This window comes from Phacochoerus africanus, chromosome 6 (genome assembly GCF_016906955.1).
Source record: "Phacochoerus africanus isolate WHEZ1 chromosome 6, ROS_Pafr_v1, whole genome shotgun sequence".
NCBI classification, from domain to species: Eukaryota; Metazoa; Chordata; class Mammalia; order Artiodactyla; family Suidae; genus Phacochoerus; species Phacochoerus africanus.
Window position 1 is genome coordinate 47,630,005 of NC_062549.1, and position 26,282 is coordinate 47,656,286.

A 26,282-nucleotide genomic window follows, 5' to 3' on the forward strand; every position below is an offset into this window, starting at 1 on the left:
CTTTGCCAATATACTGTGACTCCCTTGAAAGGAAGGTCAATGTTTTATTTATTTTATTATATGTATTGCTTAGTGTTGAAGCAGGCCCACTATATGCTGTCAATCAACATTAAGAAATAAAATGAGGTTTAACTCCTAACCAAATCCATTTAGTGATCAGCTAATCACTTTTGCAACAACTTTCTAATTTGAATGAATATAAGTGAGGCACATTGGTTATTATCACATTAAACTAACTAATGTCACAGTTATTAGTTTAAAATAAAGCATACTTCTCCTAAGGCACTAATTTCCTCCAAATGTGACAAGATTTTATTAAATAATTCCTTTCACCCCCTGGAAAGAAGTAACTTAAAAAAAACAAAACAAAACTAACAGTAGGAACTGTAGATTTGGAAGAAAAGATGACACAACAAAAAATTAAAACAGAGAACAGGAAGAAAAGAAAGCATACATTGCTACCTATAAAAATGCATTCTCAAAAATGACCATTGGCAAAACTTTTAAAAGATACTTGAATCATTTTATAAAATGTTTATTATTTCTTTTAAAATATATTTCTGATTTATTAACTCAGTTACATATCTTTTTTGTAATTTTGGGGGATTTTATGTCAACATTATATAATTATACCCCTTCTATAATTTCACAGTATTTTTTTCATGTAGTGGCAACTTCACTTTATTTTTGTGCATGGTGTGAGGGTGTTCCAGTTTCATTGATTTACATGATGCTGTCCAGTTTTCCCAGCACAACTTACTGAAAAGACTGTCTTTTTTCCATGTTATATTTTTGCCTCCTTTGTCAAAAATTGACTGTAAGTGCCTGGGTTTATTTCTGGGTTCCCTATTCTCGTTCATTGGTCTGTATATCTTTGTATCAGTGCTACACTGTCTGGATTAATATAGCTTTGTAATGTTGTCCTACATCTGCCCTGTTATTGCTACTTGGGACCTCAAATTTCTTCACCAATAACATTGTCCTGTCTACCTTCAAATGGTGTCATGTGGAGAGAGAGATGCATCAAAAGAAATAACTAAGGAAGTGTTTAAATAGTAGAATTTTTCAAGAATGAGATTATATTTGATATTCTGGAACTACACAATAAACCTAGTGATTGAAAAAAAAGCCTGCTCATTTCAATAAAACAAATTCTGAGCTAAAAAAAACCACAACTATTCAAAATCTATGGGATGCCACAAATGCAGTGCTTAGAGGAAAGTTCATAGTGATACAAGCCTTTCTCAAAAAGAATAAAAATCTCAAATGGACAACTTAACCTACCACCTAAAAGAATCAGAAAAAGAAGAACAAGGAGTTCCCATCATGGCTCAGTGGTTAATGAACCCAACTAGTATCCATGAGGATGCAGCTCATTCCCTGGCCTTGCTCAGTGGGATGATGATCCTGAGTTGCCATGAGCTGTAGTGTAGGTCACAGACACAGCTTGGATCCTGCACTGCTGTGGCTCTGGAGTAGGCCAGCATCTGTAGCTCTGATTAGACCCTTAGCCAGGGAACCTCCATATGCTATGGGTGTGGCCCCCCAAATGTAAAAGAGAAAAAGAAGAACAAACAAAACCCAAAATCAGCAAAAGTAAGAATATAGTAAAGATCAGAGAGGAAATCAATAAAATAAAGATTCAAAAATCAATAGAAAAATTCAATAAAACCAAGAGCTGATTCTTTGAAATGGTAGAAAATATTAATAAACCTCTGATCAGACTCACCAAGAAGAGGAAAGAACTCATAAACCAAATGAGAAATGAAAAAGGGAAATCTCAATGGATACTACAGAAATAAAAAACCATAGGAGAATACTATGAAAAATTACATGCCAACAAATTTGACAATGTAGAAAAAATGGACAACTTTCTAGAGACATAGGTCAACCAAAACTGAATCAAGAAGAAATAGGTCAACTGAAGAGACAGATCACTAGAAATGAAATTGAGTATGTAATAAAAACACTACCTATAAATAAAAGTTCCAGACCAGATGTCTTCACAAGTGAATTATACCAAACATAAAAAGAACACATAACCATCTTTCTTAAAATTTTCCAAAAGGTGGAAGAACACTCCCAAAGACATTCTATGAAACCACCATCACCCTAATAACAAAACCAAAGAGCACAAAAAGAAAATTATAGGTTAATATCTCTGATGAATATAGACTTAAAAATTCTCAACAAAACTTTATCCAATTGAATCCAAAAACTCATTAAAAAGATCATATAACACTACCAAGTGGGATTTATCCCAGGTACACAATGATGGTTAGACATAAGAAAATCAGTCAATGTCACACACCCTACTAACAAAAGAAAGCTCAAAAACCACATGATCATCTCAATAGATGCAGAAAAAGCATTTGACAAAGTCCAACATCCATTCATGATCAAAACTCTTACCAAAGTGGTTATAGAAGGAACATACTTTAACACAATAAAAGCTATTTATGACAAACTCACAGCAAATATAATACACAATGAAGAAAACCTAAAAGTCTTCCCGCTAAAATCTGGAAAAAAACAAGGATGACCACTCTCATCACTGTTATTCAACATGGTATTGGAAGTCCTAGCCAGAGCAATCAGAAAAACAAAAGAAATAAAATGTACACAAATAGTAATAGAAGAGATAAAACTGTCACTGTATGCAGAAGACATGATACTATATATATAGAAAACCCTAAGGACTCAACTTAAAAACTACTTGAACTGATTGATAAGTTCAGCAAAGTAGCAGGATACAAGATTAACATTCAGAAATTGGTTAGCTTCTGTATACTAACAATGAAATATTAGAAAGGAATATAAAATTCAGAAACTTTTTAAAATTGCACCATCCATTCATGATCAAAACTCTTACCAAAGTGGGCATAGAGGGAACATACCTTAACATAATCAAAGCCATTTATGACAAACCCACAGCAAATATAATACTCAATGGAGAAAAGCTGAAAGCCTTCCCACTAAAATACGGAGCAGGACAAGGATGCCTACTCTCACCACTGCTATTCAACATAGGATTGGAAGACCCAGCCACAGCAATCAGACCCACATAAGAAACAAAAGGCATCCAAATAGGGAGAGAAGAGGTAAAACTGGCACTGTATGCAGATGACATGATACTATATATAAAAGACCGTATAGACTCAACCCAAAAACTACTTGAACTGATCAACAAATTCAGTGAGGTAGCAGGATATAAGATTACCACTCAGAAATCACTCGCATTTCTGTACACTAACAATGAAATATGAAAAAAGGAATAAAATACACAACACCTTTTAAAATTGCACCCCCCAAAAAGTCATATACCTGGGAATACACCTGACCAAGGAAGTAAAGGACTTACATGACAAGAACTATAAAACATTAATCAAGGAAATTAAAGAAGACATAAAGAAATGGAAAGATGTTCCAGGCTCCTGGGTTGGAAAAATTAATATTGTAAAAATGGCCATACTACCCAAAGCAATCTACAGATTCAATGCAATCCCTATCCATTACCCATAACTTTTGTCACAGAACTAGAACAAACAATCCAAAAATTTATACGGAATCACAAAAGACCCAGAACTGGCAAAGCAATTCTGAGGAACAAAAACCAAGCAGGAGGCATAACTTTCCCAGACTCCAGGCAATGTTACAAAGCCACAGTCATCAAGACAGTGTGGTACTGCTACCAAAACAGATATACAGACCAATAGAACAGAATAGAGAACCCAGAAATTAACCCAGACACCTATGGTCAATTAATCTTCGACAAAGGAGGCAAGAACATAAAATGGGAAAAAAAAGACAGTCTTTTCAGGAAGTCTTGCTGGGAAACCTGGGCCATTGCATGCAAATCAATGACACTAGAACCCACCCTCACACCATGCACCAAAATAAACTCAAAATGGCTGAAAGACTTAAATATAAGACAAGATACCATCAAACTCCCAGACGAGAACATAGGCAAAACGTTCTCTGACATCAACCTTACCAATGTTTTCTCAGGTCAGTCTCCCAAAGCAACAGAAATAAAAGCAAAAATAAAGCAATGGGACCTAAGCCAACTGACAAGCTTTGGCACAGTAAAGGACATCATAAAGAAAACAAAAAGACAACTTGAAGAATGGGAGAAAATACTTTCAAATGATGCAATGGACAAGGGCTTAATCTCTAAAACATACAAGCGACTTATTCAACTCAACAGCAAAAAAGCCAACAACCCAATGGAAAAATCGGCCAAAGACCTGAATAGACATTTCTCCAAGGAAGATGTACAGATGGCCAACAAGCACATGAAACAATGCTCAACATCCCTGATTATTTGAGAAATGCAAATCAAAACTAGCACAAGATACTGCCTCACACCTGTCAGAATGGCCGTCATCAATAAGTCCACAAATAGCAAATGCTGGAGATGGTGTGGAGAAAAGGGGATGCTCCTGCACTCTTGGAGGGAATGGAAGCTGGTACCACCACTATGGAGATCAGTATGGAGATACCTTAGAAACCTACACATAGAACTACCATATGACCCAGCCACCCCACTCTTGGGCATATGTCCAAAAAATACTTTCCTTAAAAAATACACATGCATCTGCATGTTCATTGCAGCACTATTCACAATAGCCAAGACATGGAAACAACCCAAATGTCCATCGACAGACAATTGGATTAGGAAGATCGGTATATATACACAATGAAATACTATTCAGCCATACAAAAGAATGAAATAATGCCATTTGCAGCAATGTGAATGGAACTAGAGACTCTCATACTGAGTGCAATATGTCAGAATGAGAAAGGCAAATACCATATGATATCGCTTATATCTGGAATCTAATATATGGCACAAATGAACCTTTCCACAGTAAAGAAAATCATGCACCTGGAGAATAGACTTGTGGTTGCCAAGGGGGAAGGGGAGTGAGTGGGGTGTTTAGGGAGCTTGGAGTTAATCTTCCGAATCCAATCATCTGTTGATGGACATTTGGGTTGTTTCCATGTCCTGGCTATTGTTGTAATGGATTATCAGTGAGATCCTGCTGTGTAGCACTGAGAACTATGTCTAGTCACTAATGATGGAGCATGATAATGTGAGAAAATAGAATGTGTACATGTAAGTGTAACTGGGTCACCATGCTGTATAGTAGAAAAAAATTATATTAGCAAAATAACTGTTAAAAATATAATACTAATAACAAGAAATTAAAATAACAATAATAATAATGCTAAACCCTAAAGACAATCATTCCAAAAAAGAGGCTTTTTTCTTTCATGTAACATCCATATAGATTAGGACATGCAATTGGCTGGGATGCATGAGGCCCTCCGGGAACTCAGATGTATTTTCTGTCTTAATGCTCCACTAGGGCACTAATATTTAATAGTTTTGTGTTTTTTTGTAAATAAGGATTCACAGATCTGATAAATGTTATGAACCATCACTTCTGGTGTTCATCTCACACACAAACGTCTACACTATTGCAGGCTACCTTCAGGGGTGTACAGATTCCCTAACCAAGGCACTCTCTGCAATGGCATGGCTGAAGCTAGCTCACCAGCTAATTCTTGTGATTCACACTGGAGTAAGCTGCAAGGGAAGCTGAAAACAGTCTTACCTGGGAAGACATTTTCCCACTTAAAGCCTGGGAGAGGAATGGTGGTCAATTACTAAAGGGAAAACGAGGAAGAGGAGACTGGATTCTGGGAATATGCTATCTGTCTCAGCCATAAATTTCATAAAATACTTACATCTACATATCAGATATTAGTAATACTTATTCTGAATAATGAGATAATGAGTTATAGATTTTTCTTCATTTTATTTTTTCAAATTCACTTTATGATAATTAATTTTTCTATAAAAATTCTTCTGAATTTCCTTTTGGTCTAATATGTGTTAAAGAAATTATAAGTGTTTCACATGTGATGTTAAATTCTGGGTGTCATATATATCTTTTACATCAAGTTTGATAGTAAAGTTTTCAAATCTTCAGATCCTATATAATTTTTGTCTCATGGGAGAAGTATATAAGATTATTATACTATAATAAAGAATTTAAATTTTTTCCCTTCAATAAAATAAATGTTTGTTTTCTATGTTTGAGACTCTGATATCATTTCACATGTGTATAATTGCTTGATATTTCAGTTAAAATTTTCTTTTGTCATTATGTGCTGTCATTATACTTAATGTTTGCATTATATTATACTTGTCTGATATTAATATTGCTGCACTAACATTCTTTTGCTTAACCTTTGCCTAGCAGATTTTTAATTCTGTATTTTCAATATTTCTAAAGTTACATTCCTTTAAATATACATATATACACAGATATATCTTGTGCACTATATAATTTAATTTCTTTTCTCATTTAATAGCATTTCTGATACATTTACTTCTATCATTGTCTTTAATCATTTTTGCTTATGCTTTTTTCTTTTCTGAATTATGTTGGATTAAGTTTGCTGTTTTTTCTTTTTAATTCTTTCAAACCACCTATTTATTTCAAAATTATGTACTTTCTATCCTTTAAGTGGCTAACTTTGATTTTTAATAAGAATACTTTACAAGGTTTAAGTTAATCAATATATCTATTGTCCTCCTGAAAAATTAAAATAACATAGACAATTCAACACTGATCTGCCATCCACCACTACTACTAAATTATTATAGCTTAATTATCAACATAATCTAAGATAAATTATAAATGGAGTTTTCCCAGCTCAATCTGACATATTAACATGGGGTCCATTTTAGAAAGTTTCTCCCAAGACTTTTATACTTCCATATAACAAGAAAGTAGATTATTTTAGAAGAAAGGGGGTAATTAAATCAAATGTGATTTTGTAATATAAATGTCTTATGTACCTCAGGATAAAAGATAATATATATGCCTTACATGAATATAAAAGTTCAAATTGTCCTAATTTTAAGCAAGCAGTAAAAAATTTGAATATAGAAAATGTCAAAGTTAGAAAAGGACAGAGTGTCTTTTTTTCCCTTTTTTTTTTGCTAAAGCTACAATGTCAACACTTTGTTTCAACTATGACCATCATCCTTATTTTGTTATTTTATTATAATAAGTAAAATTTTGTGCATTGTTTATAGATATCATGGGCTAAAGCTGAGGAACATGAAACAAACTGATGTTCAAAAAGGAAGAAGAAGCAGGAGACTGAACCCTCCCCCATCTCACCTCTGCTGTATTTCCAGCTAACATTTGGGGCTTAAGGGAAGAGTTGCCTATTGAAATGGTTTTAAGTTCTGCTTTCTCCCAGGTCTTCCTGTTCAGCCTAAAGTCATAACAAATCATCAAAAAGTTACACTTCAAGTTTCACTAATTTTGTTTCAAAAAACCAAATATGTACTAGACCAATATAACACATATTCTATGTATTAATATGCAGACTATATCTCATAAATTATGTAATTGGTTTCTACTCATTCTGAGTTAGGTTTAATCAATAAATTCCTTTTTTGGAATTCCCATTGTGGTTCAGCAGAAATGAATCAAACTATCATCCATGAGGACACAGGTTTGATCCCTGGCCTTGCTCAGTGGGTTATGGATCCAGAATTGCCAAGAGCTGTGATGTAGGTCACAGGTGCACCTCAGGTCCTGCATTGTTGTGACTATGGTGTAGGCTGGCAGCCATGGCTCGAATTCGACCCCTGGCATGGGAACTTCCATATGCCTTGGGTGCAGCCCTAAAAGGACCCCCCAAAAAAGCTAATAAATTCCTTTTATTGTTTTCTAGAGTTCCTCATCAAAACAGCTGAGCTGGAGTCCACTATGACAGTCAAATTCAGAAATCAATTTACATATGAAATATATATTTACTAAAATCAAGATCCCACAACAAAGTATTTTCTGGTAGTCTATGAACTGAGACAACATAGATGATATTTATCCTTTTGACTCTAGCACTTAAAATAAACTTCTAGATGTCATAATTATGATGATAATGAAGATGATAACTTTTAGAGTCATTTCTGTAAGCATAAACAACTGCTCATGTATTCCTCATATTCTTTTGAGATAAGTAGCCATTTCAAGGTGAGGAAACAGACTATGAGAAAATAACTTGCACAATGTCATACATTCCAGTGTGGTATTGGAATTCAGCCTGCCTGATTTTACTTTTTTAAATTTTTTTAGGGCCACACCTGCAACATTTGGAATTTCCTAGCTAGGGGTCAAATTATATCTGCAGCTGCTGGCTACATTATAGCCACAGCAATGCTAGAGTCACGCCATGTCTGTGACCTACACCACAGCTCATAGCAATGCTGGATCCTTAACCCACTGAACAGGGTCAGGGATCGAACACATATCCTCATGGATACTAATCAGGTTTGCTGAGCCATCACAGGAACTCCACAGGCTGCCTAGTTATAAAGCTAAGCATTTAACTATTAAACTGTCCCCTCCCCACCCTAAAATATTCCACAGCATCTATGCATTCTTTTTTTCCACTCCCCAAATGCCTCCAAGAGCTCATACCATTCCTTTGGTTTCCCTATACCAAATATATATGGTGCAGCAAGATCTATGGTGTATAATTCTCACATACACTGCAACATGGGTACAATTGAAGACATATCTTAATTATTGCAAGTACCCTCTCAGCGACAATGTTCAACTGATAATGTTTAAATCAAAATTTTCACTAGGTCTGAAATAGCTGATTTTGTAACAAGTGTAATTATGAACAGTTGGTGACTGTTTTTGGAACTTCTCCAGCATGCAGTGCCCCATGAGAATGGCAATTTTTTTTTCTTGCTTACTTTATATATCAGTCAGTGAGGATTTGGATGGTGAAAGAGTGTTTAGTGTTTTCATGGCATTTAGCAAGTAGGAAAAAATGTCAGCACATTTCTTGACAATACCAATTTATCATATTTAAAGGACTGAGACAGTCCTTGCTTATTGCTGAAACCATATTTGAAAAGAATCTCCAGCACCCTCGGTTTAAAGAAAAATATCTCTCTTTTTTGTTTTTTATGTAAAAGATGTATTGAATGAAAGAGATGATTTTGTCATTTTTTCACAGACTGTCTTTTGCCTCTTTCCCATGTGTTAGCAGGAATCAACAATAAAAAATGTATTAAAAAGTAAACACTTTTTAGAAAAAAAAAAGCTAATTTATAACACTATAATCACCTACATTTAGGACCCATTGGATTCTTAATTCTCTTCACAAAGTTCTACTTACTTTGATTTCTATTACATTTTTAACCACTGATCACCTGGCATATTTCTGAATAGAAATGTCCATATATACTAATATTTGGATTTCTTTTACTTTCATAAAGTTTATTACACAAATATTCAAAACAAATTCTGTTATCTTCCATTTTAATCTTTTAAAATGTTTTAAAAGATTCAAAAAAAGTAACGTGTCATTTGTAATCTTACATTAGAGGCTTATGACATTAAATTATACTTTCTGTTCAGGATAAGGCAGGGATTTTCCTCTTAGCATTTGTTCACAGATAAATGTGTCAAATGGAAACAAAATGTTATAACTTTTATGCAGTATTTTACTCTTACAGTTGTTTTATTTGGTAAAGACTTGTTTTTTAAAAGAAGAGCTTATTTTCAGGAGGTAGCATTATTATATAAAATGATTCAGTGAACCAAACAAATGACTGCCATAAAATTGCTGGAACACTTGTTAAAAATTAGAGACAAGCAAAAAGTTCTTGCTAATGGGAAAGGGCAACTATGCAATTCAATACTTGTTTTATAGAAATAGAAATTTAAATTAGTCAATCCATCCCTTCTAATAAATTTCTTCCAGCCAAAGTGATTTGCTTGGAGAGGTTTTCTTCTTATATTTCGAAAATTAAAATGTGTTCTGAGCTAATATTGTAGTAGGAGAAAAGGTGAAACATCAGCTAAAATCTAGCTCATGGTCTAACATATCCTTAGCCCTCCCACTTCACTGCACCCACAAGTACACCCTCAATGCCTCACAACTGAATTTAAGTTCAAAATTCACTAACAATCAAATATACATATGCCTCTCAGAGCTAATATTTGATAGTCAAGTATAAAAATATTTTAAAAGTAAATAAAATATTAAATGTTGCAGATAATTCTAAATATATACAATGAAAAAATAAAATACCTGATACACTGGTAACTATGAAATTCACTCATTTGGGAAATAAAGCTCAATAACTAGGGAATTATAAATGACTCATGATGCTGTGTACTTTTACTGTTGAAAGGAATAAAAACCTCAAAATAATGCCTACAACCTGCAGCCCACAACAATTGTGTTATCTGTTCTTATACAAAAATTTGTGAGAATTCAGAAAATATATTGATGTCCATTTAGCTAATCTATGAAGCAATCCAGATGGTTACTAAGCAGTAAAATTATCTTCCTAAGAAAGGGTAGATTCTGGCTGAAAAGGAAAATTGCCAGATTTTTAAGGTAACATTGGATGGAATAGTTTATGGAAAGATGAGATTTTTTTAGGACATTCATTTGCCTAACATAGATAAAAGTTTTATGTTGTCAAGCAATAACAGTTGAAGGTGAAATGTTTGGGAATCTTTGGGAGCTATTGCCTAAAACAAATGGCATTAATGACTCTTGGAGAATGTGTTTGATTCTATATTGCACAAAATGAAATGTCTATTTACCATTATCCACTAGCTTGATCATAAGACCATATTGTAATACCCATACAGATCAAGTCTGAAACTCATGTTTTTGTTCTTGGCAGTGACTCAGACATTAGAATTGAGAACATTCTGACAACGTTTCTGGATGATGCCAAGCCTATATCTTTATGTGATAGATATCACATAAATCATCAATTTAAATTTTTTTCTTTTAAATAATTGAGATGTTTTAATATATTTTAATTTTATATTTTGAAAAAATAAGAAAGTTATATGCTGGGTGTTCCATTTCAGAGAAGAAACAAGTAGTCAAAGGTCTGATGTGACATAGGAGAAGAGAGTGCAGACTTTAGAGTCAAATTTGAGTTCTAACCATGGCTCTGTCACTTATCACACATTTGATATTGGATAAGTCCTTTAATTTCATTGAATTTATTTTATCATCAGCAAAATGGTAGTAATAGCACATGCCTTACAGAGTTCAACCAGATATAAATGGAAAATATTCAGTATCATTATTGTTCTTCTAAAATGTGTTTGATAACAAATTACTGGCTTCATTTTACTATTTTCATTCAACAGATTTTGATTGCCTTCATGAACTATCAGAGTTCCTGATATCTGTATTAAGAGATTCCTTGATTCCAGTTTTTTCTTTTCTAAGCTCATCTAATATATGAAGATAAATAGGCCCCAAACCCACATTATATATTGAATTCTAAAGGTTTCCATTAATTTTAATATTCATTCAATGACAAAGACAAGGGTTACTTAGCAGATACCAAAAACAGAACAAGCTTGTATTTAACAGATTTTAGTGTTTATTATATTTTAGAGCCTTATTATAGCCATATGGCCAATGTTAAAAATTCAACCATGAAAGAAAGTCATGGAAGAGACTAGATAAAAGGGTAATTATATTTTCATTCTGGGAATAGCACTTATTTGAAATTAAAGACTAGCCTACAAACTAAACTCTAAAATGCAACAAAAGACATCACTGTGAGTCTAGAATTCTTTAACATATGCTGTAAAAAATAATTATGGCCACATCAATTTAGATTAGATTGAGTGACAGAAAACCTGGATTTTTTCTTACAGAGATGCCAGTAAGGCAAAAGAACTGCATTTTAGTTAAATGTTGTATTTAGGGAATACAATTAAAGTACCTAAAATTTAACAAGTATCTACATAGATTTCAGAAGGATTGTGCATAAAAACTTTTGTATGATTTAAATATGTTGCCAAGATATCATATTTCAAAAAGTATTAAAAATAAAATAGTTCTTTCAAAATAGTGAGAAAAAAAACACTTGGATACAATCAAGACAAGTAATGATGCAAAAAAAAATTGTTTCATAAATCAATCAGTCCTCTATACTTGTTCTCTTAAAGGATAGTATACTGGGATATCATTTTAGCAATGTTGTCAAAGCTTCCCAGATTTGATTTTGATCCAAAAATTTTAGGAGAACTCAGCACTTTAGAAACAAAGAAAGAAAGTAAAAAGAGAAATACAGTGCAGAGGTACATTTCTATGATATTTAATGCATAAGAGCAGAGTTACAGCATATTAGTCATTATGGCAATCAGCCTCCAAAAAAATGTTTAAAAAACATGAAGCCAAGGCTGAATATTTCTGTTCAGTCTTCCCATAACCCATATTATAAAGCCTTCAATATTTGTAATAAATATATTAATTTCATGTGCATTAAATGGGAGGAGGATGGTGGTGATGTGTTAATCATCACTTAACAATACACCCAACAAATCATCAAGATATTTGAGTGATTAAAAATTAGAATAGTAAGACTAGTCTACATTTCAGAAACCTAACAATTATATCCTTTTCTGCCCCTATCAGAGTTCCTGTTGTAGTTCAGCAGGTTATGAACCTGACTAGCATCCATGAGGATGAGGGTTTGATCCCTGGCCTTGCTCAGTGGCAATGGGGTCCCACTATACAGCACAGGGAACTGTATGTAATTGGGTCACTTTGCTGTACAACAGAAATTGAAGAAGTATTATAAATCAACTACATGTTAACGAAAAAAAAAAAAAAAACTGCTCTTGTGTTATGTTTCAGAAAACTTGTTAAATCCCTCTCCCTTATTTCAAAGGATATGCCAGGAGTTCAAAACTTAAACTCTCTTGGAAAGCTTTTTAAACCACAGACTGCTGGACTCTATCTTAAATTTCTGATTTTGTAGGTCTAGGAGAGGTCAAACATTTGCCTTTCTAACCGGTTCCCATATGCCACACTTTGAGAAACAATTATCTAAGGCATTTTCAGCACACCACTGGGTTTATATGATGGATCTTATTGAGTGTCTGATGAAATGCAAGTCATAAATTATTGTAATGAGAAGGAGCAATGCTTTCTTCTCTCCTGGTGGTGGATAGCCCAGTATACATTGGCAAACTTGGACTTGCATTTCAAAGAACATCCGTGATCTTGCCTTATTTTGTATTGTGCTCTGCATCGGTTTCCTACAGCTACCATAACAAAGTACCATAAACTATGTGGCTTAAAACAACATAACTATATCCTCTCACAGTTCTATAGGGCAGAAATCCAAAATGAAGGTACCAGAAACTTTGGTTCCTCCTGAAGTCTCTGAGAGAGAATCTGCTCCATGCCTCTCTCCTAGTTTCTGTGGTTTGTCAGTAATTCTTTGGGTTTCTTGGCTTGTAGGTACATCATTCCAATCTCTGACGGCCTCCACCATTACAGAACTCTCCCTATGTGTATATGTTTATCTTCCTCTTCCGCTCCCTTCTATCCTCCCTTCTTTCATTCCTTCCATTTTTCCATCCCTCTGACACCTTTTCTTTTCATTCATGTAGCACAGAATTTTTCAACCTCAACATTACCAATATTTGAAACTAGATTGTTCTCTTTTGTGGGGGCCACTCTTCTGCCACACAGGAAATTCAGCAACATCTTGGCCAGTACCTACTAGTTTCCATAATACCTCCTCAGTTTTTACAATAAAAATGTCTCCAGGCATTTTCAAATATACCAAGCAAAACCAGCCCCAGTTGAAAACCAGTTGTGGAATTTGCTAAGTATGACATCTACTACAGCAAATACTTTTTTTTTAATGGCTATACCTGCAGCATATGGAAGATCCCAAGCCGAGGATGTGCTGGGGATTGAATCCAAGCCACAGCTGCAACATATGCCAAAGCTCCATCATATGCCACAGCTTCAGCAATACCAGATCCTTTAACCCACTGCACTGGGCTGGGGATGGAATCCACACCTCTGAAGTGACCTGAGGTAATGAAGTTGAATTCTTAATGCACTGTGCTACAGCAGGAACTCCAGAAAATTCTGAATTCAACCTCATCTATCCAACACTTTTCCAGCCTGTGAACTGAGGTCAATGTCCAATGTACCAGGTAATGTCTCTTCAGCTGCTATGTTCACCCCCAAGAATAGGAATATAAGAGAAATATTAATCTTGAAAGTAATTATCAGCACCTATTCTAAGAACTTTAACATATTTTAACATAATCTGTTTATGATTCAATTTTCCTCATATTTAAAGAGGAGATAATAATAGTAACTAAAGGTACTTTGTGAGAAGTCAATGAATTAAAGTTGGGTCTGGCACTTACTAAATGCCACCTTAAGTGCTAATGATCCTTATCTTTATTGCTATTCTACTGTTATCATTTTCTCATTCAATCCTCTCAACTGCCCTCATAAACAGAGGAGCTGGAATTCAAACATGAATCTATCTTATACCAGAGCCTGGGCTCATAAACATTTATATTGCCTTAAAAAGAGAGGCACTAAAAATGACAGATTGAGTTACATCTGTAATTTAAAATTTTTAGGATCCACAGTTTAATAAGCAAAAATAAATAGGAGAGAGTAATTTTTAAACATTTATTCTAATATAATATATCAAAATATTAAATTTCAACATGTAAATGAAAGTATTAATGGGATAATTCTTTTTTGTATCAAGTCCTTGAAATCTGGTGCTTATAACTCATCTCAATCTGTACCAGTCACATCTCAAGTGCTCAATAGCCATATTAGCTGGGTTACTCTTTTGAACAGTACAGCATTAGACTGAGAACAAATCAAGGATACTATATATGTGCAAAGCCCTCCTCCCCATCATGTGTCAGTTATGTCAAAAGTCTTGCCTTCCTCACTAGATGAGATCTTCTTTAGTTAAGAATACCGTAACTTGCCAGTCATTGTATAGCACACAAAATTGGAAACACTATTTTTCTAACAGAAGCATGAATGCAAAAATAAATAAGCACATAATTGAATGAGTGAAATAAAATGAAAATCAAATAGAAAGGCTGCATTTTTTAACTTTAGAGAAGCAGACAAGTTTGAAAATCCAAAACTTCTCTATATGTGGCAGTGGAGAAAAGAATGTCAAAGCTGTAACAGATGCACAACTCAAGTCTCCTGCTGTCAATCTGATAAAATCCTGAATATTTTCATATTAAAAATGCACACTAATTTTTTTAATGTAGTCACAACCTGCCTATCGAATTACATGATTTATAAATTTCCTCTTAAATTTTCCTAAGGATTGAAATTAAGTAAAATCTTTTTTTAATTTTACAGAAATATCACAAAACAATGAGCAATTGATATGAATGCTAAAGTCTGTATTGTGCATAGCATATAAGAAGCTTGAACCTCTGTTTAGAGGATGACTAAATAGTCTCAGTTGTTTGAGATATTTTTGGCACTACTCCTTAAACCCTGTTTTTTCTTAAAATGTGAAGGCTTAGCCAGGCGAAATATTCCAGATAACCAAATAAGCATAGGATATAATAAAATTATTAACTCTCTTAATAGACTTTGTGGTTATAAACCTGTTCATTACACTAAATTTTAAAAGCTCTGTCATGCCTTATCACACAAGTTTTACACAGCAAGGGAAATTAAACAAAATAAAAGACAGCTATGGACTGGGAAAAAATACTTGCAAATGGTGCAAGCAGTAAGAGATTAATTTCCAAAATACACAAACAAGAGTTCCCGTCGTGGCACAGTGGTTAACGAATCTGACTAGGAACCATGAGGTTGCGGGTTCGGTCCCTGCCCTTGCTCAGTGGGTTAATGATCTGGCGTTGCCGTGAGCTGTGGTGTAGGTTGCAGACGTGGCTCGGATCTCACGTTGCTGTGGCTCTGGCATGGGCCGGTTGCTACAGCTCCGATTCGGCCCCTAGCCTGGGAACCTCCATATGCTGCGGGAGCGGCCCAAGAAATAGCAAAAAGACAAAAAACAAAAACACAAACAAAAACACCCCACAAATAGCTCATACAACTCAATAACAACAACAACATAAACCTCAATCAAAAAATGAGCAGAAAACCTGAATAGACATTTCTCCAAAGAAGACATACAGATAGCCAGCAGGCACATGAAAAGGTGTTCATCATCACTAATTATTAGAGAAATGCAAATCAAAACTACAATGAAGTATCACCCCAGACCAGTCAGAATAGCCAGCATTAAAAATTGTGCAAATAACAAATGCTGAAGAGAGTGTGAGGAAAAGAGAAACCTCCTACAATGTTGGTGGATATGAAAATTGGTAGAGCCACTATGGAAAACAGTATGGAGTTTTCTCAGAAAACTAAACATCAAGCTTCCATATGATCCAGAAATCCTGCTCCCTGACATATATACAGAAAAAAAACATAATTCAGAAAGATAAACACACCCCTATGTTCATAGCAGTGCTATTTACAATATACATATAAGCAATCTAAATGTCCATTGGCAGAGGAACAGATAAAGCAGATGTGGTACAACAACATGGATGGACCTAGAGATTATCATACTAAGTGAAGTAAGTCAGAAATGGAAAGACAAACACCGTATGGATAGCACTGTTATATGAATCTAAATATGACACAAATGACCTTTATACAAAGCTGATACAGACTCACAGACATAGAGAACAGACTTGTGGTTGGCCTTGGGGGGGAAGGATTAGAAGTTTGGAATTAGCAGATGCAAACTATTATTCATAGGATGGATAAACCATAAGTTCCTATTTTATGGCACAGGAAACTATATTCAATCTCAATATACTGCAACAAATCATAATGGAAAAGAATATGAAAAATAACATATACATATAACTGAATCACTGTGCCGTACAGCAGAAATTAACATGACATTGTAAATCAACTATACTTCAATATTTTAAAAAAATAGATTTGCCATAAATCAATCATTACCCAGCTTCTACATATAATATGGACATAAGTTCACAAACTTAAAATTGAACTTTAACACAGTGTCACATGAGTTCCTATTAGACTTTATTTTCTTGTGTTTAGCCCACATTTCCAGATTTTAGGCCAAAATTCATTCTGATGTCTACTACATTAGCTAACTTTCCCAGATTTTGACAACCAGAAATATGATCAGCACATCCATGTCTTCATCAAGATGTTTATATAACTATTAAAGAAGGCAAAATTTTGGAGGAAGTTCTGTGGAGGGCCACTAAGTGCAATAGTGCTCAATTTAATGTGTAAAAGTATTGCCCTGGAGATTTTTAGGATTAAGACATCTGAACCTCTCCTCCAGTAAGTCTGATTCAGTGTGTCTGGAGGAGGTCCTAGGAATATAAATTTTTAAAAAGCACCAGCATAAATAAATACTCTTAAGAAATGAGGAAAAGCAAACAAGAAAAAGCAAAGTATATTTATTCATAGCTTGCTATAGCCAGGGAGTCAGTCCCATTTTTCACATTTAACAGAGACAGGTAGAGGAGCAGGAAGGCTTTCTAATGGGACTGGGGCATATTTGAAAATATGAAAATAAATTATAATTATGAAAATGATACCTAGAGGCCCTACTTTTAAAAAAAGAAAGCAAAACTTATAAAATAGATGAGATATAAAATCGTTTGCATCAGGAAATGGAAATCAAAAAGTTTCTTAAATAAAATTTGGGTCCTAGAGAATAACACATTAATACAAGGGAACTGGGCATTTCTAAATATGAAACATCTAATACAAGTTATTTTCTTCTCCTTTTGACTTAGAGTTTATCCACAGTAAGAGCAGTTGTTTTAAAATATTTCAAAATAGCAGTGATATTTCAAAACAGTAACAATAAGTAAAATCATCAATCAAAACATTTTAAAGTTTAATCTACCATACCACAATTACCTATTATTATCTGTTATTGAAATCAGTGTGCTGATTACAACAGGAGATACTAAAATGTATAAGTGCCAGATGATCAATGGTGATAGCTTTCCTGGAGATTGCACATTATAAAATGAAAATAAAGAACAACTAACTTATGAGCAATATGAATTTTCTCTTGTTCTTTTCAATGGTGCTGGCTAAATAAAATGAAGAAAACTGTATTATAGGATCATGTTCAATCTACATAAATGAGGAAGATGCCTCACCTCATTCAATCTCATGTTTCCAAGACAGGATCTTCTTTGCAGAGTTACCTTACCACTTTTCACATTTATTGATGATCTACACTCTCTAAAGTACTGAGGAATTTCAATGCAATTTTGAGCCACATATCCTATTTTTAGTTACTTTGGCTGTCATTTAATTATAGAATTAATGAATGTTATGTAATTCCACAGAAACTTTGCTATACAGAGTTAATGTTTTTTTATCAGAAATGTAAAGGGGTCAGTAAGTAAGACACAACACCTTAAGAGTGAGTGCTGTGGAGTCAGAATTTTGAGTCCAAGTCATGCCACTTCCTTATGAACAAAGAACTTACTTGAGGCCTATTTCACAGGATGCCAAATACTTTATAATCCCCTTCCCTGATATTCTCCAGATTGTTATGAGGAGGAGATGAGATTAATATGGCAGAATAAAAGGACTGGAGCTCAACTTCTATCCTAAAAACAACAAAATTCACAACTAAAGCCTGAGCAATCTTCAACCAAATGGACCAGAAATCTACAAAAAGATACCCTACCCCAGAAGAAAAAGAGGAGGCCACATCAAGAGGAAGGAGGGGGTGATTATGTGATATAAGCAACCACATACCTCCTGGGTGGGAATCCCACAGACTGGAAACTAACTGGTTCACAGAGGTTAACATAGAGGAGTGAGAGTTCTGAGCCCAACATCAAACTACCATGTGTGGGAATCTGACACTGGGAGAAAGAGCCCCTGCAACATCTACACTGAAGGCCAGTGGAGCTTGTGTTCAGGGCTCCACAGGATGGGGGGAAACAGAGACCCCATTCTTAAAAGGCGCACACAGATTTTCATGTGCACTGGGTTCCAAGGCAAAGCAAAGATTCCATTGGAATCTGGGTCAAACCTGACTGCAGTTCCTGGAGGAGGACCTAATGGGAAAACAGGGGTGAATGTGGCTTGTTGTGAGGGAAGGAAATTGGAAGCAAAACTCTTAAGAATATTCAGCAGAGTGCCTTTCTATGGAGGTGGCCATTTTGGGAAAATATGGCCCCATCCATCAGCCATCATCAAACAACAATCCAGGTGGGATCACAGCCAAACATCCATCAGTAAACAGGCTACCTAAAGACCCCTAAGGCACACATCTGCCTCTAATCCCATCCAGAGACTAAGCCCCACCCACCACAGGGATTAGAATTGACTCTACCTACCAGGGGGCAGGCATCAGCCCCTCCCATCAGGAAGCCTACAGCAAGCCCCCCATACCAACTTCAGCCACAAGGGGGGCAGAAACCAGAAGTAAGAGAGGTTACAACTCTATTATCTGTAAAAAGGTCACCACACCAAAAACCTATAAAAATAAAAAGACAGAGAACTATAACTCAGATCAGGGAGAAAGGAAAAACCCCAGAAAATCAGCTAAGTGATCAGGAGATTCTCAGGCTCCAGGAAAAAGACTTTAGACTGTTGATGCTGAAGATGATGCAAGACATTGGAAATAAACTGGAGGCAAAGATGGATAACTTACAGGAAACACTGAGCAAAGAGATACAAGATATAAAACTTAAACAAGAAGAGATGCAAAATACAATGACTGAAATAAAAAATTCACTAGAAGCAGCTAAGAGCAGAATATAGGAGGCAGAAGAACGAATAAGTGAGGTGGAGGACAGATTAGTGGAAGTTACGGATGCAGAACAGAAAAGAGAAAAAAGATTGAAAACAAATGAAGAGAGTCTCAGAGAACTCTGGGACAATGTTAAAAGCACCAGCATCTGTATTATAGGGGTGCCAGAAGGAGATGAGAGAGAGAAGGGGACAGAAAAAATATTCCAAGAGGTAATAGCTAAAAACTTCCCTAACATGGGAAAGGAATCACTCACTCAAATCCAGGAAGCACAACGAGTACCATATAAAATAAAGCCAAGGAGGAACATCCCAAGACACATAGTAATCAAACTGGCCAAAATGAAAGACAAAGAGAAAATCTTGAAAGCAGCTAGGGAAAAGAAACAAATCACATACAAGGGAACCCCGATAAGGTTATTGGCAGATTTTTCAACAGAAACTCTGCAGGCAAGAAGGGAGTGGCATGATATACTTAACATGATGAAAGGAAAAAACCTCCAACCAAGATTACTCTACCCAACAAGGTTCCTGTTCAGATTTGAAGGAGAAATCAAAACCTTCACAGATAAGCAACAGTTGAGGGAATTCAGCAACACTAAACCAGTCTTACAACAAATACTAAAGGAACTTCTATAGGCAGAAAAGAACAAGAGAAGAAGGAAAAAAAAGAGCAGCAAAAACAAATCCAAAGTAATTAATACAATGGCAATAAAAACATACATATCAATAATTACCTTTAATGTGAATGGACTAAATGCCCCAGCCAAGAGACATAGACTGGCTGAATGGATACAAAAACAAAATCCATATATATGCTATCTTCAATAGACCCCCCTCACTTCTAGGGACACATACAAATTGAAAGTGAGAGGATAGAAGAAAAGAAAGCTGGAGTAGCAATACTCATATTAGACAAAATAGACTTTAAAATGAAAATACCTTAAGGGACAAAGAAGGACACTACATAATGATTAAAGGATCAATCCAAGAAGATGATATAACAATTTTAAATATCTACGCACCCAACACAGGTTCACCACAATATATAAGGCAACTGCTAACACCCTTAAAAGGAGAAATTGACAATAACACAATCATAGTGGGGGACTTAACACCCCACTTACAGCAATGGACAGATCAACCAGACAGAAAATCAATAATGAGGCTCAGGGCTCTGAATGATGTGTTAAACCAGATGGACCTAATAGATATTTATAGGGCATTCCATCTAAAAGCAACAGAATACACATTCTTCTCAAGTGCACATGGAACATTCTCTAAGATTGATCATATCCTGGGCTACAAATCCAACCTTGGTAACTTTAAGAAAATTGAAATCATATCAAGCATCTTTTCCAACCACAAGGCTACACAACTGGAAATAAACAACAAGAAAAAAACTGCAAAAAACACAAACACGTGGAGACTCAACAACAAGCTACTAAACAACCAATGGATCACTGAAGAAATCAAAGAGGAAATTAAAAAATACCTAGCAGGGAGTTTCCATCGTGCGTAGTGGTTAATGAATCCAACTAGGAACCATGAGGTTGCGGGTTCGGTCCCTGCCCTTGCTCAGTGGGTTAATGATCTGGTGTTGCTGTGAGCTGTGGTGTGGGTTGCAGACGTGGCTCGGATCCCGCGTTTCTGTGGCTCTGGCATAGGCCAGTGGCTACAGCTCCAATTCGACCCCTAGCCTGGGAATGTCCATATGCTGTGGGAGCAGCCCAAGAAATAGCAAAAAGACAAAAAAAACCCAAAAAACAAAAAACCTAGCAGCAAATGACAACAATGATACAACACTCCAAAACCTATGGGATGCAGCAAAAGCCGTTCTAAGAGGAAAGATTATAGCAAGAGAAGCCCACTCAGGAAACAAGAAAAAGCTCAAATAAACAAGCTAACTTGACATCTGAAGCAGCTCGAGAGAGAAGAACAGACAAGACCTTAAGTTGGTAGAAGGAAAGCAATCATAAAGATCAGAGCAGAAATCAATACAATAGAACCAAAGAAAACCATAGAAAAGATCAATGAAATGAAAAGTTGGTTCTTTGAAAAGATCAACAAAATTGATAAACCGTTAGCCAGCCTTATCAAGAAAAAAAGAGAGAGAACTCAAATTAATAAAATTAGAAATGGAAAAGGAGAAGTAACAATGGACATCACAGGAATACAAAGGATTCTAAGAGACTACTATATGCAACTATAGGCCAATAAAACAGATAGCCTAGAAGAAATGGAAAAATTCCTAGAAATGTACAATCTTCCAAGACTAAACCAAGATGAAATAGAAAAGATGAATGGACTCATCACAAGAACTGAAATTGAAACTGTGATTTAAAAACTCCCAACGAACAAAAGTCCAGGACCAAATGGCTTCACAGGCAAATTCCGTCAAACATTTAGAGAAGAGCTAACACCTACCCTTCTGAAACTACTTCAAAACATTGGAGAGGAGGTCCCATCGTGGCACAGTGGTTACCGTATCTGACTAGGAACCATGAGGTTGCAGGTTCGGTCCCTGCCATTGCTCAGTGGGTTAACGATCTGGCATTGCCGTGAGCTGTGGTGTACTTTGCAGACGCGGCTCAGATCCTGCATTGCTGTGACTCTGGAGTAGGCTGGTGGCTACGGCTCCGATTAGACCCCTAGCCTGGGAACCTCCATATGCCGCAGGAGTGGCCCAAGAAATAGCAAAAAAAAAAAAAAAAAAAAAAAGACAACATTTGAGAGGAAGGGATACTCCCAAACTCATTTCATGAGGCCACCATCAACCTGGTACCAAAACCAGACAAAGATTGCACACACAAAAAAACTGTAGGCCAATTTCACTGATCAACATTATGCAAAAATCCTCAACAAAATACTAGCAAACTGCATCCAACAATACATTAAAAGGACTGTACATCATGATCAAGTGGGATTTATCCCAGGGATGCAAGAGTTCTTCAATGTCCTCAAATCCATCAGTGTGATACACCACATTAAAAAACTGGAGAATAAAACCCATATTATCCTCTCAATAGATGCAGAAAAAGCCTTTGACAAAATCCAACACCCTTTTCTGATCAAAACCCTTGGGAAAGTGGGCATAACGGGAACCTACCTCAACATGATAAAGGACATATACGACAAACCCACAGCAAACATCCTTCTCAATGGTGAAAAGATGAAAGAATTCCTACTGCCATCTGGAACAAGACAAGAATGTCCACTCTCACCACTACTTTTCAACATAGTTTTGGAAGTCCTAGCCACAGCAATCAGAGAAGTAAAAGAGATAAAAGGAATCCAAATTGGAGAGGAAGAAAAACTATCGCTATTTGCAGATGACATGATACTATACCTAGAGAATCCTAAAGGATCTACCAGAAAACAGTGAGAATTCATCCATGAATTTGGCAAAGTCACAGGATACAGAATTAATACACAGAAATTGATGGCATTTCTATACACTAACAATGAAAGATCAGAAAAATAAATTAGGGAAGCAGTCTTGTTTACTATTGCATCCAAAAGAATAAAATACCTAGGAGTAAACCTACCTAAAGAAACAAAAGCCCTGTACTCTGAAAACTATAAGCCACTGATGAAAGAAATCAAAGATGACACAAATAGATGGAAAGACATACCATGCTCGTGGATTGGAAGAGTAATATTATCAAAATGAATATACTACCCAAGGCAATCAACAGATTCAATGCAATCCCTATCAAATTACCAAGGACATTTTTCACAGAACTCAAAAAAAATATTTTAAAATTTGTTTGGAAGCACCAAAGACCCAGGATAGCCAAAGACATCCTGAAAAGGAAAAATGGAGCTGGAGGAAACAGGCTCCCGAACTTTAGACTATATTACAAAGCAACAATCATCAAAACCGCATGGTACTGGCACAAAGACAGAAATAGAGATCATTGGAACAGGATAGAAAGTCCAGAATTCAATGCACGCACCTACAGTCAACTAATCTATGACAAAGGAGGCAAGAATATACAATGGAGAAAAGACAGCCCCTCCTATTTGTGGTGCTGGGAAAACTGGACAGACACATGGAAACGAATGAAATTAGAACACTCCCTAACACCACACACAAAAATAAAGCAAAAAAAAAAATACCTAGATATAAGACCAGATACTCTAAAACTCTTAGAGGAAAACATAGGCCAAACACTCTCCAACATAAGCATTTTCCCATACCAACCTCTTAGAATAATGACAGTAAAAACAAAAAGAAACAAATGGGACCTAATCAAACTCCAAAGTTTCCACACAGGAAAGGAAACCCTAACAAAACAAAAGGACAACCCACAGAATGGGAGAAAATCTTTGCAAATGAATCAACTGACAAGGGATTCATTTCCAAAATTTATAAACACCTTCTGTAGCTCCATACCAAAAAAAGCAAAATAACCCCATCAAAAAATGGGCAGAAGATCTAAACAGACAGTTCTCCAAAGAAGATATAGAGATGGCCAAGAAACACATGAAAAGATGTTCATCATCCCTCATTCTTAGAGAAATGCAAATCAAAACCACTCTGAGGTACCACCTCACACCAGCCAGAATGGCCATCATCAAAATGTCTACCAACAATAAGTGCTGGAGAGGGTGCGGAGAAAAAGGAACTCTAGTACACTGTTGGTGGGATTGTAAATTGGTGCAACCACTGTGGAAAACAGTATGGCGATGTCTCAAAAAACTAAACATAGAACTCCCATTTGATCCAGCAATCCCACTCCTGGGCATCTATCCAGAGAAAACCATGACTTGCAAAGACACATGCACTCCAATGTTTACTGAAGCACTCTTTACAATAGCCAAAACATGGAAACAACCTAAATGTTCATCAACAGAGGAGTGGATCCAGAAGATGTGGTACATATACACAATGGAATATTACTCAGCCATTAAATTAGGGAAATACCAGCATTTTTAGCAACATGGATGGACCTAGAAATTATCATGCTAAGTGAAGTCAGCCATAGAATAAGACACCAACATCAAATGCTTTCACTCACATGTGGAATCTGAAAAAAGGACAGACTGAATTTCTTTGCAGAGCAGATGCTGACTCACAGACATTGAAAAACGTATGGTCTCTGGATGAGAGAGTTTGGTGGGCGGGGGGATGTGCTTTGGCAGTGGGATGGAAATCCTGTGAAATTGAATTGCAATTATCATTATACCACTATAGATGCGATAAATTCATTGAATAATTAAAAAATAATTAAAAAGAAAACAAAGTATATAAATTCACAATCTTTAGAAATTTAAGTCTTTCTTTATCTTGCTCATCCACATTTTGTATTTCAGTGTTTTCTGTTTTTGTCATTATGGTGAATATACAGTATTACATGTGATTAAAATTTGTATTTCCCTGTGACTAATGATGTTAAATACATTATCATATGTTTATTGACCATTTGGATATCCACTTTTATGAAATGCCTGATTGAGTCTTTTGCCCAATTTTTAATTGGGTTTGCCCAATTTTTTAATTGACATAGAGCAGTATATAAGTTTAAGGTGTAAACATATTGCATTGACTTACATGCATCATGAAATAATTACCACAACAAGTTTAGTGAACATCAATCATCTCATACAGATAAAAAGTAAAAGAAAAAAATTACCAAATTAATCCTGATGAAAAAGAACAAAGCTGAGACATAATCTTTCCAGACTTCAGAATATATTACAAAACCACCTTAATCAAAACAGCAGGGTGTTGGCACAAAAACAGATACATAGATCAATGGAAAAAAATAGAGAGCCCATAAATAAACCCTATGTTAATTCGTCTATGAAAAAGGAGTCAAGAAGACAATCTCTTCAACATGTAGTTTTGGGAAAGCTGGATAGCTACATATAAGTCAATTAAATTAGAACACTCCCTCACATTGTATAAAAAATGAATTAAAAATGGTTTAAATACCTAAATATTAAGATTTGATGCCATAAATTCCTAGAAAACAACACAGGCAAAACAACATCTGACATAAATCATAGCAATATTTTATTAGATCTGTCTTCCAAGGCAAAAGAAATACAGCACAAACTTAAAAAATTGAATATATTAAAACTTAAAATCTTTTGTACAGCAAAGGAAAATGAAATAACCTATGGAGTGGGAAATATTTGCAAATGATGACTAACAAGGGGTTAATATCCAAGACATATAAACAGTTCATACAACTCAATATAAAAAAAAATCCCAAACAATAAAAGGGAAGATATTTAAAAATACATTTCTCCAAAGAATACAGATAGATGGCCAACAGGCACATGAAAAAAATTCTCAATATTGCAAATTAATAGAGAAATGCAAATAAAAACCACAGTGACATACCACTTCACACTGTTCAGAATAGCTATCATCAAAAAGTCTACAAATGATAAATACTGGAGAAAATGTGGAAAAAATGGAACCCTCCTATATTGTTGGTAGGAATGTAAATTGATGCAACCATTATGGAAAATAGTATAGTTAGTCCTTAAAAATCTAAGATTACAGCTACCATACAGAGTTTCCAATAATTCCATTCCAAGGTATATGTCTGAAAATGACAAAAACTCTAATTTGCTAAGATACA